Genomic DNA, 8,870 nt, shown 5'->3' on the forward strand with positions numbered 1-8,870 from the left:
TAGAACATTGCCTCTGACATCAGTCTTATTGAGGGGAATACGTTTCCCCTCCTCTTCATGCTTGGATAGAGGGAAGGGAAATTCTCCTTGCTCCTTCAAAGCCAGAAGTGTAGGAAAAAGCTCTCTGAACCCTCATTCATTCCTTCCCAACAGAGAACTGTCTTATCCCATGGGTGATACAAGAAGGAACTGAGCATGTGTGGTCCAGCCCTTGGTAGACCTTGAAAGCTACCTGGTCTCAGAATGCAAAGATGGGCTCTGCCCCAACAAGGCAGAGGTTCGCAGTTCTTTCCAATCAGGGAGAAATATTAGTGTCTGATTGGAGAAAAATTCAGTCTTCTCTATTTCAGCTTATTCACTGATAAAGTGGATATTTTTCTCTTCCTCTGACTCCCATTTCTTATTTCTCAACTTGTTCCTAAGTGAAGAGGGGAATAAGAGAGTTACCTGTTGGTGTCCTTCAACCCCTCACCTATCACAATACAGCAGTAAACTGTAACTGTCCATCTCTATGATACTTGGGTTCTGAAATGGCATTGCATTATTTTTTTCAAAACAGTGAACTCTCATATTCTAAAGAATAAAAAGAACAAGACATTATATAAAATCTCTCTTTCTTTACTGGCATAAAAAATTTGGGATTTCTAACTGCTGAATTGTCTGTCCCTAAGAAATATTAACATTTTTCAAGTTTCCAGTTTATTGGGAATAATCTTAGTCATGACCTGCAGAAGTTGGTCCTGGACAATCTGGAGATGGGTCTTCTTTATCTTTGTAGGCTGTTCCAAACCAAATACAATACAGAAGTTCTTCTCTTAAATAACTAGTCAATATTTGTAATTTTTCCAGTACACTTTAATCTTCACTCTTATATTCATCTTCATCCCATTCTTTTTCTTCTTCGTCTTCTTCAGTCTCTTCTTCAAGCCTCAACCTACCATGCTTCCCTGGGAACCTAAATATTTTCCTGGGTGTCCAATTGTTGACAGACTCACTGGCTTCTTCTGAGATCTCCTTCTAGCTTCATTTCATCTTGCCTATTTTTAAGTTGCATTCGAAACTGTTCTGCAGCTTTTTCTTCAGCTTGGTTATTCATGTGAATCTTTTTTCTGTAGCTTTCTAATTTTTCCTCTGCTTTCCGTTTTAACGATTCCTCATGACCAAATGCCACTTTTCCCTGTTTTGATATTGAGAGGAATCAGTTCAACAATACCACCCCCACTCTCACCAAGTGCCTGACCACTTTCATAGCCCATCTTTTGGAGCAAGGCAGACCCTTTGTTTTCACAGCCTAGCGCATTCTTCAACCCATTGTCACGTCTTTCTTGTTCTTCTTTTAAACTCTTCTGCCTGAGTTTCAAATTAGCTTCCTGTTGTTTTTCTTCTTTTCAATGGGCTTCTCAGATTTGCTTTAGCATTTGCAAGCCTGGTCTGATATCCTCTTGGACATTAATGAAGGAATCAGACATTAGTCCTCTTCTTCTGCCATGTTCAACTTCATATGGCTATAGTATCTGACAGCTCTCTACTCGCCCTGGTTCAGCTCCGGGGAGTGTGTGCTGGGCATGCACCCACCGACCAGTGTCGGACTTTCGGGCCTCGGCTCCCTACCATTTTTATCATTTCTTAAATTCTCAGAATTGGAGAACTAGGTGTGGTGGATGTTTTCTCTTTGTGCCTCTAACCTATGCTATGTTCCCTCCTTCCACTCTGCTCTATGTCTTGGGAGGCTGACCTGTCTGAACCTTATCAGTGGGCTCCCTTGTCTTTTGGCACCTGATTGGGTTCAGCTCATGGGAAGCCCAGACTGTGAAGTCAGGGCATTAATTTTCCACTTTACCCTTTACCTATAGGTCTCAGCTTCTAATAGGATGTCCTCTCTATAGAATCTGTGCCTCATCTCCATCTCTGCACCCCCCTTCTCCTTCCCTCTCTGTGTCTCCCTCAACCCCCAACATGCTTCATCCTTATCTTGCCCCTTTAGGACTTTGGTAATTGTCTTTCCTTACACTCTCCTTACACTTTTATAACTAGTATCTATTTAAAATTCTCCTTAAATTACTTAACTTGAGTGTGTATCTCTTTCCTGCCTGGACCCCAACCCATATTTTAAGTCAGTGGTTTTAAACTGGGGGTGATTTTATCCCCCGGGAAACATTTGGTAATGTCTAGAGACACTGTTTTATTTTGTTTGTTTTAAATTTTATTTTAGGTTCAGGGGTACATGGGCAGGTAAACTGCATGTTGGATGGGTTTGGTACACAGATCATTTTGTCACTTAGGTAATAAGAATATTATACAATAGGTAGTTTTTCAGTCCTCTCCCTCCTTCCACCCTTCACCCTCAAGCAAGCCCTGGTGTCTGCTGTTCCCTTCTTTGTGTCCATATGTGCTCACTGTTTAGCTCCCACTTATAAGAGAGAACATGTGGTATTTTGTTTTCTATTCCTGTTAGTTCACTTAGTATAATGACTTTCAGCTCCACCTATGTTGCTGCAAAGGGCATAATCTTGTTCTTTTTTATGGCTGCATGGTGTTCCATGGTGTATATGTACCACATTTTCTTTATCTAGCCTACTATTGATAGGCACCTAAGTTGATTCCGTATCTTTGCTATTTCGAACAGTGCTGCAATGATCATATGAGTGCAATTGTCTTTATGGTAGAATGATTTATATTCCTTTTGATATATAACCAATACTGGGATTGCTGGGGTGGAATGGTAATTCTGCTTTGAGTTCTTTGAGAAATCACAAAACTGCTTTCCACAGTGGCTGAACTAATTTGCATTCCTACCAGTAGTGTATAAGCATTCCTTTTTTTCCAAAACCTTGCCAGCATCTATGATTTTTTTGACTTTTTAATACTAACCATTCTGACTGGTGTGAGCTAGTATCTCATTGCGGTTTTGATTTGCGTTTCTTTAATGATTAGTGATGTTGAACATTTTTTCATGTGCTTGTTGGCCACATGTATGTTATCTTTTGTGAAGTGTCTGTTCATGTAGAGACCCTGTTGATGGTCACAACTGGAGGTGGTTTGGGGATGTTTGCTACTCGCATCTAGTGGGTAGAGGGCAGGGATGCTACTAAATCCTGCAATGCACAGAACAGTCCCCTACAACAGACAGTTATCCAGCCCAAATGTCAGTGATGCTGAGATTGAGAAACCCCACTTTAGATGTTCACTCACATCTGCTATCACATCACAACCATAAAATCAACACATGTTTACAAACTGCATATAAATAAGAACCACTGAAATTCGAAGTTACAATATTAACTGAACGTTAAGGATGGAGTTATTTTGCTGAAATTAAATTGCTGCTCACAATACAAGTGTGGCCCTGACTGCTTTGGTGCTGGCTGTTTTTCATTTTGTTGTATCTAAACTCCGTAAGCTGGAGGATAACTCACTTCTCTTAGTATGTCTGTCTACAAAAGCTACCAGAAAAGTATAAAATGGTTGTTCCTAGGGCATGCAGCAGGATTTTGTTGGCTTTTACTTTGCACCAATATAATTTTTATCTAAAGTCTACCATTATTATTTTTCTCATTAACCCACATCAATTGAAGCTATGTTCATTGGTGCCAATATGTTCATAAATGCAACTGCAAAGGACATGGGGTCCTATGGCCCTATGGCAATACTTAGTCCTTCAGATATTTTTTAAGCTATCATAAAAATTAAGGCAGGATATTTAAATAAAATATGGAAGACTCACAGAAACTTTAGAATCTATCCTTGGAGTCCTGTGAGAAAAACACTGTTCTGGTGTTTGATGGAAAACGGGAGTAGCCCCTAGTTTCTCCCCATGGTTGGTGATGGAAATGCGGAAAGCTTCCACTGTGGACAGAAGGTTTTGATAATGGGCAAATAGAGCTTTCTTCTTGGCTCTAATTTTTTTTTTAATGCCTCAAAGATAAAGAAAGCTCTTTCTAATAAAATCTTTATCCCCAAGCGGCACACAGCGGGGGGTTCTTACGTATTCCAATCAACATGTTTTCCTTTCTCAGCTATGGCTTTCTAGATGAACTTCCCTTGTAATAGGAAGGAAGATAGTAACATGAGGTTTTTCTCTGCATGAGAAAGATTTGTTTAGTTTCCTCCTTTTTCTCCTGGCTGGGGAGGTGTGTAAGCTTCTAAAGGCTGGGGAGTTTTCTCTGTACAGACCTGCTTTGCCGAGGGCTGTATTCCAAATTCCATGAGGACAATACAAACCTTATTCCTGTATCTAATAACACATTCAACTGACCATATCAATCACAAAATCTTGTGTTGCTTTTTATTTTGTTCAAGTGTTAGCACCTTTTGCAAATCTAAAACAATTATGAAACCATTTAAAAACAATAATGCTTAAATGCAAATACTTAAATGTTATTAAACTGTTAGCATCTTGCTGAATTATTTCCTTATGGTTAATTACTTCATTTCTTTATAGCCAGCCATGATGGATTGGCAGTTAGGGTTGTTTCCCACTTTGTAAGAAAACATAGTTACATGCTTTGAAACTGCTCTGGATACCCACAACAACTTTCAAAATAGTCTCATAGCCATTTTTTGTTTTTTATGGGGGCCCTTCATTTTAATTTGGTTTTTATTTTTAAATAAATATTTAGCTACCGTGATTTTGATGAAAAGCTCTTTACTGGCTTAATGAAGGATTTTTATGGATCTCTATAACATCAGTGTCTTAATTACTACAAATGGATAATAAACCCTTTTTCATAGATGAGAATGGGAAACACACAGAGTGAGCACCATTAGGAACAATTGGATTTTCACTTGATAATTCAGTAAAAAAAAAAATGTAAATACTGCAAATAACAGCCCAAGGGGGAGTCTCTGCAGCTCCACCAGAAACCATAGAGCATAACTAATTCTTACAGAGATTTTCTCTGTGTTTTTCGGGCTGTGACAAAAGCAAAATATAAATTCATGCAGGGAATGAAATAGTTGTTCATTTGGTGGGTGCTAATTAATTTCTCTCTGTTCACTGGAGACATTTAATTCCTCATCATAAAAGGTTCTTGAATTTAGGAAGATACCCAGAGAGGAATATATGGCTCTAGGCAAGTAGCCGCAGTATACCAGGAGTATTGAAGATTCTTAAGATGTGTGTATGACTTTAAGGAATTCACTTGGTTTTGGAAACTCACTTCTTGCTCATTCATATTGGCCCATGTCTGGTTAGCAAAAGGCCAATCACAAAATAGTCTCAGAAAGGTAGTAGTTTCACTAATTCACATAGGAAAATGAAGAGCTGTTTAGTAGATCTTGCATGAGTTACTGAAATATCTCACTCTTAATAATTTCCTAAGCAGAGATTTTCAAACTAGAGTGTGTCCAAAAATGTTCTGAAAATGAAGTAAAATGCAGATTTGGGGGCTCTGCTCTTTGATAGTGATTCAGTAGTTTTGGGTAGAGTCCAGGGATCTTTGGTGACTACCACACACATGGAAACACATTTTGAAAACACTGGTTTCTTTTGGTAGATTAAATATTCCCCTTGGCATTACTTCTCTTCTTTTCTTTTTATTGTTTTTCTACTATATAAAAGTATTTAATTTTTCCCACCCCCTAGTCAGGTGGGCCCAAATTTGGAATATTAAAGTCTGCTTATATGTAGAAGCATGTTTTTCCCTCTTCTTGGCCATCCATTGTGTTCAGAGACTTTATATTATAGTATCCCAGAGATCATTCTAGAAATGGAATGATAACTGTTTGCAAAAAGTAACTCATACATTGAGTACCTAACTGTATCTCTACCTTTTTCATAGGTCTGGCTTGAATTGAGGTAGGGGGCCTAAAGACTCTAGGGTCTAGATTTGAAGAAAGATTGTGTTCCCAGCTCCAAAAACTTAATTTGTTGGCTTTTTCTTGTAAGATTTGGGGCCTGTGTTTACAATGACATTTGATTAAAGATAAAGTTTAAAGATTTAATTGGGATTTAGCATCTATTTCCAATAGCATAAAGCATTTCCTTTGCCTGTACTTTGCTCGCCTCTGTACCCTACCCCATTTAAAAATTCTCAATGTTCTATAGTGCCTCATTTATTTTCAAACGAACTGATTGCAAAACCAGAACATTTTCTTTTTCTACTTCAATTCCAGAATCGATGAAGTTGTCTTATTTTTCCCACCTCATAATTGACCTCATAAGATCAAACATCAAAAATTTTGATTCAAAAAGTAACACATTTTAAATTCTTAAAAGATCAAGAAAGTACAAAGGAGAAAATGAACATTGTTCAGTTCTACTTCCCTCAGATAATTCAGTTAATATTTTGGCACAGTTGACTCTTAATTTTCCAAACTTAGATTTTGTTCAAGAGCTTACATCACTCACTGTTAGAACGTTTTTGATAACATCTGATCTATATAGCCACACGTTTTGCCTTTCTTTTGGAGTACCTCTTAAGAGGAGAAAGAACTGTGGAGTTCTTAGAGATGCCCCCAAAGCCTTATAACAATTTTGTTGCTGACTCCTTTCCAACTTGGTTCTCTCTCCTCATTCTTTTGGAAGTTTTATGAGATCCAATTTGGGACTAGTATAATAAATCATCTCCTCCCCCTCTTCTCTCTCCTTCACTCTTCCCTCCCCCTTTTTTCTTCTCTTTCTTCCCCACCCCTCCTTCTCCTCCCTCTTTTTCCTTCTCCCCCTCCTTCTTCCTTCTCCTTCCCTCTCCCTCTCCTCTTCTTTTTCCTCCTCTTTCCTCCTCCTTCTCCTGCTGCTTCTCCCCCTCACATCTTTTCTCAGCAGGCCCTGTCTGGATGAAAACAACCCTTCCCATGGGACTCTCATCCATCAATACCCACGTGACACACTAGTGATGTGGATTTTTCTCTCTGTTGTGACTGCTGTAATTTGATATTTGCCATGCCAATAGCCACCACATGTTTTCTTTTAGTTAAATGACATTTATTTGACATCCTTTGTCACATGAGTAATCTTTATCCTATGCAGTCCATCTATCTTCTTTTGGCGGCATTTTTTTGTTCGAATAATAGCAGTGGCATATATCCGCCAGTTATTGAACACTTTCAGCGTGCCAGGTGCTGGGGTGAGTAAATATATTTACTCACATAATCCTTGCATCTCTTTCTGAGGTCAATGGGGGCATCATGATTTAACAGGTGAGACACTGAGGCTCATAGGGTTAAGGAATTTGCCTTACTGTGGCAGAGCTGGGATTCCACCCCTGGTCTCCTGGATGCTAAAGTCAGTGAATTAACAAAATGTCATCCCCAAAATTGAAGGAGCTTTAGAAAATGGCATTAAGATGTCTGCCAGTTAAGTGACCCCCTAGAACAGAAAAGGTTTATTCTGCCAGGAGTTTCAGTGCAATGAAAACACTCTCATGGAATCTCAAGAGGTCCAAGTTCTAATGGAGTTATTCTCAAGGTCCTACCAACCCAATCTCTCACGCTCAAGGCATCCCAGACTTTAGGTCCACCCCGGAGGCTTTATCTATGTTCAGTGATGCCTACGGCTCTAATTTGGCATCTTGAACAAAGCCCTTGGAGGATTCAGACAGTGAAGGGCTTCTTGTTACAATCACAAACAGTCTTACTTAGGAACTGTTGTCTGACTGAGCCAGGAAGCAGACAAGATGGTGTAGGTTGTGAAAATACTCCATTTGTCTGGGGTGAGACTGGACATGGGATGAGAGCTAGTGAAATGGGACCTGCTGTATTTCTCATATAGAAAGAGAATAAATCTTTAGGCAAAGGGAAGGTGGAAATCTGCCTTGGAGTCTGGGAAGTCCATCCTAGAAGAGAGGAGGTGGTCACCAATGGCATCCCAGTGTAAGCTCTACTAAGTAACCCTTAAAACCTGTCAGACCCTGGCCAGGCATGGGGACATGGTGGCTCATACCTGTAATCCCAGCACTTTGGGAGGCTGTGGATGATGGATCACGAGGTCAGGAGTTCAAGACCAGCCTGGCCAAGATGGTGAAACCTCATCTCTACTAAGAAAATACAAAAAATTAGCTGGGCGTGGCGGTGGATGCCTGTAATCCCAGCTACTCGGGAGGCTGAGGCAGGAGAATTGCTTGAACCCAGGAGGAAGAGGTTGCAGTGAACTGAGATCGTGCCACTGCACGCTAGCCTGGGCGACAGAGTGAGACTCTATCTCAAAAAAAAAACAACAAAAACAAAAAAACAAAAAAACCTCAAACAACCAAACAAACAACAAAACCTGTCAGACTCAAATTTAATTTTAGTCAAATTCAGGAGAGAATTTCTTTGGAAAAATAAAATCAAGAATTTCAGCTCTTGTTTTCATTGTTTGAAGGCTGATGATGAGAGGGGAATAAACAAGATGATTTTCCTCTTCAATAAAGATTTACCTGCAGGAGAGACCTCCTATATTTGACCCCTCCCTTCTCTATACAACAAAATTATTTTCAGGAACAATTATGAGATGAGACAAAGGATAGACATGGACAAAAAGGATATTCAGTCTAAATTTTCTTTTATCAACTTTATGTATGGTCATGCTATTAAAAAATAAAGATAAATGTTACTGCACCAAAATGGAAAAAAGTAATGAACTAAAACTTGAATATATTAATGTGTTTTTTTTTAAATGGGGGAGAATCTTTATACGGATATTCTTTTGTAGTAATAGATACAGTTTTTCTTTTTAAAGCTTCTGCAAATCTGTCAAGTACTTCCAAAAGGTGGATCTTCACATATGCAGGTTTAGTAGATGGTATAGCCAGTTTTGTCAAACTATCTTTGCTCATGATTGGTCACAGAACAGTTATTAACTTTAATTTTAAAACATTTCTTTCACACACAGCAACAGATACACAAATTTTTGGGAAAAGTCTTAAATATAAGGCTAAATTTGACAATGATTC

At 38.9% G+C, this 8,870-nt stretch overlaps 1 pseudogene; it reads right to left on the bottom strand.

The window, feature by feature from the left end:
- Nucleotides 1-714: 714 nt before the first annotated feature.
- LOC105508358 lies at nt 715-1,561 on the bottom strand (annotated as a pseudogene).
- Nucleotides 1,562-8,870: the final 7,309 nt, after the last annotated feature.

This window comes from Colobus angolensis, unplaced genomic scaffold, assembly GCF_000951035.1.
Source record: "Colobus angolensis palliatus isolate OR3802 unplaced genomic scaffold, Cang.pa_1.0 Scaffold160, whole genome shotgun sequence".
Classification (NCBI taxonomy): Eukaryota; Metazoa; Chordata; class Mammalia; order Primates; family Cercopithecidae; genus Colobus; species Colobus angolensis.